The sequence below is a fragment of the Electrophorus electricus genome, chromosome 17 (genome assembly GCF_041902795.1).
Source record: "Electrophorus electricus isolate QZ-2024a chromosome 17, ASM4190279v1, whole genome shotgun sequence".
NCBI classification, from domain to species: domain Eukaryota; kingdom Metazoa; phylum Chordata; class Actinopteri; order Gymnotiformes; family Gymnotidae; genus Electrophorus; species Electrophorus electricus.
Genome location: NC_137513.1, coordinates 8,885,478 through 8,895,000, shown reverse-complemented (window position 1 = coordinate 8,895,000; position 9,523 = coordinate 8,885,478). Strand labels below are relative to the sequence as shown.

The following is a 9,523-nucleotide window of genomic DNA, read 5'->3' as shown; positions in this document are numbered from 1 at the left end:
CCATCTAGTGGTTACATATGGAACTCATTTACGAAGCGCCTGTGTTGTCAATGGAAAATGGGAAAAAAAACAACATTTTCTACTATTGTTAGTAATATGAATGCCTAAAATTGACCACGAAGTAAATATTTAATTGCAAAACACATTTAACACATCTAAAACTACAGTACTAAACTTACACCATACCTACAGGCATGTATACATAAAAGCATATACCTCAGTGCAAAATAAACAAAAGCTAGACTTTGGTGCTACAAAACAGTTTCAAACAGCATTTATGTTCCCATTAACCTATTTGTGCATAGCATGTTCAAAGTACAAAGAGGATATTTTCAATTGGTTTCACACTTCTAGCTCTGATCAAAGTTGGGAATTTGGGGAAATATGGACATGCAAAAATGTTTAACTTATAATTTCCCTGATATTCTCTGAAGCTGACAATGTCATGGCTGTAGTGGAGACATCTCAGCATTAAGCATGCATCTGTGGTCCTGCTCTGCAACACTGCTCCATTGTGGTGGATGTGTGTTCTGCACCAGCCTGAGGAAACATGCGTGAGCAGCAAATGCAAACAGGTGCAGGCTGTAGAGAACACAATAAACCTCAGGGCAGTATTTGCAGTAAAGAATGCTGGGGCTTTTCTGGTACACCCTGTCCATTGAGCAACAAGTGTCCATTCAAGGGTGAGTGGGCCTGACCCACAATCTCTGTTCCGGTCAATCCCAAAGGTGTGCGATGGCTCTGTGGGGGGTCAATCAAGTTCTTCAACACCAAACTCACCCAATCATGCCTGTATGGATCTTGCTTTGTATACTGGGGCACAGTCAAGCTGGAACAAAAAAGGGCCTTCCCCAAACTGGTCCCACAAAGCTGGAAGCATACAACTGTCCGAAATGCCTTAGTATGCTGAAGTATTAAGATTTCCCTTCACTGGAACTAATGCACTTAGGCCAATCCCTGAAGGACAACCCTATAGTGTTAACAATCCCCCACATAACAGTTGGCACAATGCAGTCAGGCAGGTAATATTCTCCTGGCACTCGCCAAACCCAGACTTGTCCATCAGACTGCCAGATAGAGAAGCATGATTTGTCACTCCACAGAACACGTTTCCACTGCTCCAGAGTGCAGTGGTGGTGTGCTTTACACCACTCCATCCAACTTTTGGCATCGTGGGCATTCAACGCTTTGCATTGTGCTTTGTGATGTAAGTCTTACATGCCTTACATCATGAAAAACCATCCCATGAGGCTCCCCATGCAGTTTTTTGTGCTGATGTTAATACCAGAGAAGACTGGGCAACTTTTATGTACTATGCTCCTCAGCACTTGGCAGCCCCACTCCGTAAATTTACGTAGTTTTCCACTTCATGATTGAGTTGCTGTGGTTCCTAAATGATTCCACTTTTCAATAATACCACTCAAATCTGATCGTGGAATATCTAGGAAGAATGAAATTTCACAAACTGACTTGTAGCAACAGTGGCATCCTATTACAGTACCACACACAAATTGAGTGAACTCGTTAGAAATGTTTGTAAAGACAGACTGCATGGCTAAATTAGATCATCTAGACAGTTCCCAGGCATGACAAACTGAAGAAAATTTTTTTTCAAAATCAAAAGAAATTGTTTTAAATTATATTTATTTTAAATTTCCCATAATGGCTTTCATTGGGCAGTAGTATTGATTGATCTATTGATTGATTGTATTGATATTGCTGTTGATGCATTTAATCTGGTTGCCTGACTCCAGTTCTGGATGTCTGCTCAGTTCTGTAAGATCTGCTGATCAGCTCTTTCACTGCTCAAAACCTAATGCAACTCATTAGCTAAATACGTAGTGCTTTAAGAGCTGAATCATATATTTTAGAACAAGCAAAAAGGCTGAATTGTCTAGTTTGTGTGTGTGTGTGTGTGTGTGTGTGTGTGTGTGTGTGTGTGTGTGTGTGTGTGTGTATTACATTTAAATACATATACAGTCAGACACCACTTTTACAAAGTACAAAAGTATAGGGTTGCTAGATCATGAATACACTGAAGGCAAGTTACATTCACTACCTGTGTATAAATAGAACTGAACTGAACTGAATTCAGATAAAAACATGTTAAATCATTGTTAACATGGTTTGGATTCCCTGTATAAATTAATCCACATATTAGACATAATATGAAAGTTAAAAAAACTAAGTGAACAGTGTTGACAGAACCCTATAAGAGGACGGTATGAAAACAGACAGACACACACACACACACACACACACACACACACACACACACACACACACACACACACACACACACACACAAACACACACACACACACACACACACACACATACACAAAGAAGAGGTCTGATGTAAGATGCTCAATAGCAAAACCTTGTGATGGCAGAAACATTGCAGTCTGGGCAACAGTGTAAGACGCTTGAGGGCACAGAATGAGAGCATTTTGTTCTAGGTCTGCTTAGGCTGAACTTCTATCACTGACTCTCCACTGGGTCCCTTAAGCAAGTTGAGCGACTCTGCTGCTCAGCTGTTTTAATTTTTTTAATTAGAGAGTAGATCTAAACGAGAGGACATGAAGAAAATCTCTCTCTAAGAAACTGCTTGAGTAAGAAACAAAAACTGTTGAAACAGTGTTACTGTGGCCAGAATGTTGCCAGGCGGGTTGTTTTTTTAGCCACTTGCTCACACTGTGTGTGATCACAGACGGCATAAATATTACCTGACTACAGAAAGGCTTCTTATAATCACACTGTTTTCTTTCTTGCTTACAAAATTGGTCTGTAAACGTCAATATAGTAATGGAGTGATCGATCGTTTCATTTTCTGAAAATGTCTCAATCCTGAAAAAAAAATATGAATGCACATTCATTAGCAGTTCTGGGGTATAAAGCAGTCAGTGGCGATTCTACAGTCTGCCGAGGCTCTCTGAAAAAATTGAGTGGACTCAGGCAGGGCCCCCTTTAGGGAATTCAGGTCTCATACTGTCACTGCAAACTTTGCACATTGCCACTGCTATAGTTTAAGTTTGTCAGCCCTCAGGGGTCCCCCACCAGCCGGGGCTCCAAGCAGTTGCCTGCCTTGCCTGATGGCAAGCAGCACCTCAGCTAGCAGTGTGTACTGTCACCCTTCTCTTTTTAACGATTTCCGCCAATTAGTTTGTAAGACCGTTATTTTTGTACAAGGGCAGCCATGGATCACCTCTTTGCTATGGTTACTTAGGAAGAAAGTAAAAGAGGGAGCACTAAGCAAGAGAGAGGAAGAGAAGGGATAGAAGAAGGAAGAGAAAGAGAGTTGGCAGATAGGAAGAGAGGGAGCAAGGAAGAAAGGAAGAGGGAGTGGGGGAGAGAGACAGAGAGTGGGAGTGAGAGAGAGAGAGACAGACAGTGGGAGTGGGAGAGAGAGACAGAGAGTGGGAGTGAGAGAGAGAGAGAGTGGGAGTGGGAGAGAGAGACAGAGAGTGGGAGTGGGAGAGAGAGACAGAGAGTGGGAGTGGGAGAGAGAGACAGAGACAGTGGGAGTGGGAGAGAGAGACAGAGAGTGGGAGTGAGAGAGAGAGACAGAGAGTGGGAGTGGGAGAGAGAGACAGAGACAGTGGGAGTGGGAGAGAGAGACAGAGAGTGGGAGTGAGAGAGAGAGACAGAGAGTGGGAGTGGGAGAGAGAGACAGAGAGTGGGAGTGGGAGAGAGAGACAGAGACAGTGGGAGTGGGAGAGAGAGACAGAGAGTGGGAGTGGGAGAGAGAGACAGACAGTGGGAGTGGGAGAGAGAGACAGAGAGTGGGAGTGGGAGAGAGAGACAGAGAGTGGGAGTGAGAGAGACAGACAGAGACAGTGGGAGTGGGAGAGAGAGACAGAGAGTGGGAGTGGGAGAGAGAGACAGAGAGTGGGAGTGGGAGAGAGAGAGACAGTGGGAGTGGGAGAGAGAGACGGAGACAGTGGGAGTGGGAGAGAGAGACAGACAGTGGGAGTGGGAGAGAGAGACAGAGAGTGGGAGTGGGAGAGAGAGACAGAGAGTGGGAGTGGGAGAGAGAGACAGAGAGTGGGAGTGGGGGAGAGAGACAGAGAGTGGGAGTGGGAGAGAGAGACAGAGAGTGGGAGTGGGAGAGAGAGACGGAGACAGTGGGAGTGGGAGAGAGAGACAGAGAGTGGGAGTGAGAGAGAGAGACAGAGAGTGGGAGTGGGAGAGAGAGACAGAGACAGTGGGAGTGGGAGAGAGAGACAGAGAGTGGGAGTGAGAGAGAGAGACAGAGAGTGGGAGTGGGAGAGAGAGACAGAGACAGTGGGAGTGGGAGAGAGAGACAGAGAGTGGGAGTGGGAGAGAGAGACAGAGACAGTGGGAGTGGGAGAGAGAGAGACAGTGGGAGTGGGAGAGAGAGAGAGAGACAGACAGTGGGAGTGGGAGAGAGAGACAGAGAGTGGGAGTGGGAGAGAGAGACAGAGAGTGGGAGTGGGGGAGAGAGACAGAGAGTGGGAGTGGGAGAGAGAGACAGAGAGTGGGAGTGAGAGAGAGAGACAGAGACAGTGGGAGTGGGAGAGAGAGAGACAGTGGGAGTGGGAGAGAGAGACGGAGACAGTGGGAGTGGGAGAGAGAGACAGACAGTGGGAGTGGGAGAGAGAGACAGAGAGTGGGAGTGGGAGAGAGAGACAGACAGTGGGAGTGGGAGAGAGAGACAGAGAGTGGGAGTGGGAGAGAGAGACAGAGAGTGGGAGTGGGAGAGAGAGACAGAGAGTGGGAGTGGGAGAGAGAGACAGACAGTGGGAGTGGGAGAGAGAGAGACAGTGGGAGTGGGAGAGAGAGAGACAGACAGTGGGAGTGGGAGAGAGAGACAGAGAGTGGGAGTGGGGGAGAGAGACAGAGAGTGGGAGTGAGAGAGAGAGACAGACAGTGGGAGTGGGAGAGAGAGACAGAGAGTGGGAGTGGGAGAGAGAGACAGAGACAGTAGGAATGGGAGAGAGAGACAGAGAGTGGGAGTGGGAGAGAGAGACAGAGACAGTAGGAATGGGAGAGAGAGACAGAGAGTGGGAGTGGGAGAGAGAGACAGAGAGTGGGAGTGGGAGAGAGAGACAGAGACAGTAGGAATGGGAGAGAGAGACTGGGAGTGGGAGAGAGAGACAGAGAGTGGGAGTGGGAGAGAGAGACAGACAGTGGGAGTGGGAGAGAGAGACAGAGAGTGGGAGTGGGAGAGAGAGACAGAGAGTGGGAGTGGGAGAGAGAGACAGAGAGTGGGAGTGGGAGAGAGAGACAGAGAGTGGGAGTGGGAGAGAGAGACAGACAGTGGGAGTGGGAGAGAGAGACAGACAGTAGGAATGGGAGAGAGAGACAGAGAGTGGGAGTGGGAGAGAGAGACAGAGAGTGGGAGTGAGAGAGAGAGACAGACAGTGGGAGTGGGAGAGAGAGACAGAGAGTGGGAGTGGGAGAGAGAGACAGAGACAGTAGGAATGGGAGAGAGAGACAGAGAGTGGGAGTGGGAGAGAGAGACAGAGAGTGGGAGTGGGAGAGAGAGACAGAGACAGTAGGAATGGGAGACAGAGACAGTAGGAATGGGAGAGAGAGACAGAGAGTGGGAGTGGGAGAGAGAGACAGAGAGTGGGAGTGGGAGAGAGAGACAGAGACAGTAGGAATGGGAGAGAGAGACAGACAGTGGGAGTGGGAGAGAGAGACAGAGAGTGGGAGTGGGAGAGAGAGACAGACAGTGGGAGTGGGAGAGAGAGACAGAGAGTGGGAGTGGGAGAGAGAGACAGAGAGTGGGAGTGGGAGAGAGAGACAGACAGTGGGAGTGGGAGAGAGAGACAGAGACAGTAGGAATGGGAGAGAGAGACAGAGAGTGGGAGTGGGAGAGAGAGACAGAGAGTGGGAGTGGGAGAGAGAGACAGAGACAGTAGGAATGGGAGAGAGAGACAGAGAGTGGGAGTGGGAGAGAGAGACAGAGAGTGGGAGTGAGAGAGAGAGACAGACAGTGGGAGTGGGAGAGAGAGACAGAGAGTGGGAGTGGGAGAGAGAGACAGAGACAGTAGGAATGGGAGAGAGAGACAGAGAGTGGGAGTGGGAGAGAGAGACAGAGAGTGGGAGTGGGAGAGAGAGACAGAGACAGTAGGAATGGGAGAGAGAGACAGAGAGTGGGAGTGGGAGAGAGAGACAGAGAGTGGGAGTGGGAGAGAGAGACAGACAGTGGGAGTGGGAGAGAGAGACAGAGAGTGGGAGTGGGAGAGAGAGACAGAGAGTGGGAGTGGGAGAGAGAGACAGAGACAGTGGGAGTGGGAGAGAGAGAGACAGTGGGAGTGGGAGAGAGAGAGACAGACAGTGGGAGTGGGAGAGAGAGACAGAGAGTGGGAGTGGGGGAGAGAGACAGAGAGTGGGAGTGGGAGAGAGAGACAGAGAGTGGGAGTGAGAGAGAGAGACAGACAGTGGGAGTGGGAGAGAGAGACAGAGAGTGGGAGTGGGAGAGAGAGACAGAGAGTGGGAGTGGGAGAGAGAGACAGACAGTGGGAGTGGGAGAGAGAGACAGACAGTGGGAGTGGGAGAGAGAGACAGAGAGTGGGAGTGGGAGAGAGAGACAGAGACAGTAGGAATGGGAGAGAGAGACAGAGAGTGGGAGTGGGAGAGAGAGACAGAGAGTGGGAGTGGGAGAGAGAGACAGAGACAGTAGGAATGGGAGAGAGAGACAGAGAGTGGGAGTGGGAGAGAGAGACAGAGAGTGGGAGTGAGAGAGAGAGACAGACAGTGGGAGTGGGAGAGAGAGACAGAGAGTGGGAGTGGGAGAGAGAGACAGAGACAGTAGGAATGGGAGAGAGAGACAGAGAGTGGGAGTGGGAGAGAGAGACAGAGAGTGGGAGTGGGAGAGAGAGACAGAGACAGTAGGAATGGGAGAGAGAGACTGGGAGTGGGAGAGAGAGACAGAGAGTGGGAGTGGGAGAGAGAGACAGACAGTGGGAGTGGGAGAGAGAGACAGAGAGTGGGAGTGGGAGAGAGAGACAGACAGTGGGAGTGGGAGAGAGAGACAGAGAGTGGGAGTGGGAGAGAGAGACAGAGAGTGGGAGTGGGAGAGAGAGACAGACAGTGGGAGTGGGAGAGAGAGACAGAGACAGTAGGAATGGGAGAGAGAGACAGAGAGTGGGAGTGGGAGAGAGAGACAGAGAGTGGGAGTGGGAGAGAGAGACAGAGACAGTAGGAATGGGAGAGAGAGACAGAGAGTGGGAGTGGGAGAGAGAGACAGAGAGTGGGAGTGAGAGAGAGAGACAGACAGTGGGAGTGGGAGAGAGAGACAGAGAGTGGGAGTGGGAGAGAGAGACAGAGACAGTAGGAATGGGAGAGAGAGACAGAGAGTGGGAGTGGGAGAGAGAGACAGAGAGTGGGAGTGGGAGAGAGAGACAGAGACAGTAGGAATGGGAGAGAGAGACAGAGAGTGGGAGTGGGAGAGAGAGACAGAGAGTGGGAGTGGGAGAGAGAGACAGACAGTGGGAGTGGGAGAGAGAGACAGAGAGTGGGAGTGGGAGAGAGAGACAGACAGTGGGAGTGGGAGAGAGAGACAGAGAGTGGGAGTGGGAGAGAGAGACAGACAGTGGGAGTGGGAGAGAGAGACAGAGAGTGGGAGTGGGAGAGAGAGACAGACAGTGGGAGTGGGAGAGAGAGACAGAGAGTGGGAGTGGGAGAGAGAGAGACAGACAGTGGGAGTGGGAGAGAGAGACAGAGAGTGGGAGTGGGAGAGAGAGACAGAGAGTGGGAGTGGGGGAGAGAGACAGAGAGTGGGAGTGGGAGAGAGAGACAGAGAGTGGGAGTGAGAGAGAGAGACAGACAGTGGGAGTGGGAGAGAGAGACAGAGAGTGGGAGTGGGAGAGAGAGACAGAGAGTGGGAGTGGGAGAGAGAGACGGAGACAGTGGGAGTGGGAGAGAGAGACAGACAGTGGGAGTGGGAGAGAGAGACAGAGAGTGGGAGTGGGAGAGAGAGACAGACAGTGGGAGTGAGAGAGAGAGACAGAGACAGTGGGAGTGGGAGAGAGAGAGACAGTGGGAGTGGGAGAGAGAGATGGAGAGTGGGAGTGGGAGAGAGAGACAGACAGTGGGAGTGGGAGAGAGAGACAGAGAGTGGGAGTGGGGGAGAGAGACAGAGAGTGGGAGTGGGGGAGAGAGACAGAGAGTGGGAGTGGGAGAGAGAGACGGAGACAGTGGGAGTGGGAGAGAGAGACAGACAGTGGGAGTGGGAGAGAGAGACAGAGAGTGGGAGTGGGAGAGAGAGACAGACAGTGGGAGTGAGAGAGAGAGACAGAGACAGTGGGAGTGGGAGAGAGAGAGACAGTGGGAGTGGGAGAGAGAGACGGAGAGTGGGAGTGGGAGAGAGAGACAGACAGTGGGAGTGGGAGAGAGAGACAGAGAGTGGGAGTGGGGGAGAGAGACAGAGAGTGGGAGTGGGGGAGAGAGACAGAGAGTGGGAGTGGGAGAGAGAGACAGACAGTGGGAGTGGGAGAGAGAGACAGACAGTGGGAGTGGGGGAGAGAGACAGAGAGTGGGAGTGGGGGAGAGAAACAGACAGAGTTCATAGATGTGCATGTATTGTATAGTAGCATTGCAACATATTGGGATTTTTCATTACCTTACAACATGTGGTTTGTTAACTTTTTGTCTAATACTACTATAAGAGGGTTAGTGCAAGAAAATGGAAAGTCAGGGTTAATTATGTGGTCAGAGGTGAGATGTTGGTATTTTCTTTTGTAAAATTTAATTGTAGTAAGACATTTTAGGATGTCTAATTTCAGCACAACATGTAGCACAGTCAATTTGCTCAATCCAGTACATTACCAAAGAATGAAAGTTAATAGTTGGAGTTCAGTAAAGGCTTGTATATTGTGTTCCAACAACATCTCTCTCACTAATTCTAGTGTGAAATATTTGGTAAGATCACTCTGGAGAATTTGATGTGTCATCAGTACGCACAAGCCAAATGCAGTCACATTGGGTTAGTAATGTTTTTGATTATCGAGGCTGTGATACTGCATAGTAATAGATGTTCAACAATTACATAACTATTCTTTTCACCATCATGTAACCTCTGGCTCAGTAACCTGCGCCAAAACATTTGCAAAGTCAATTCCCGACACTCAGTGGAATAATTAATTTATCTTCTTAGCCATTGCTTTTAGATCAGCAATTATACGTGATGATCTAATTGGCCGAAGACGTTTATTCTAACCATTTCACTCCTTTCGTCACGCTTTCCTCGCGGACTCAAGCCAATAGTCACTACACTACCCACAAGCCCCTAGTTCGGGCCAGGTCACCTGATTATAAGAGTCACGTGTTACTTGTTAGCCCGCATACGCTCACCTATATAAGCCCTGTTTGTCCAGCCACTCATTGCGAAGTGTCGTCTGCCTGTCTTACGATGCAGATCGTTAGTAGACATATTTGTTATCGCTTATCTGGTTGTTGTTCTCTTTATGTAGGTTATACATTACATGAAAATGGCTACCATGAAACCATGGGCGTCACTTTGCTTTGAGAAGTTAAGAATGCGGATAAAAGA

The 9,523-nt window shown here is 49.4% G+C and overlaps 1 protein-coding gene across 1 annotated transcript in view; it reads right to left on the bottom strand.

Annotated features, from left to right (window-relative positions):
- Window positions 1-9,523, bottom strand: part of ostn (osteocrin) — a 61,433-nt gene that overhangs the window by 43,108 nt on the left and 8,802 nt on the right. The gene's annotated exons all lie outside the window — the stretch shown is intronic.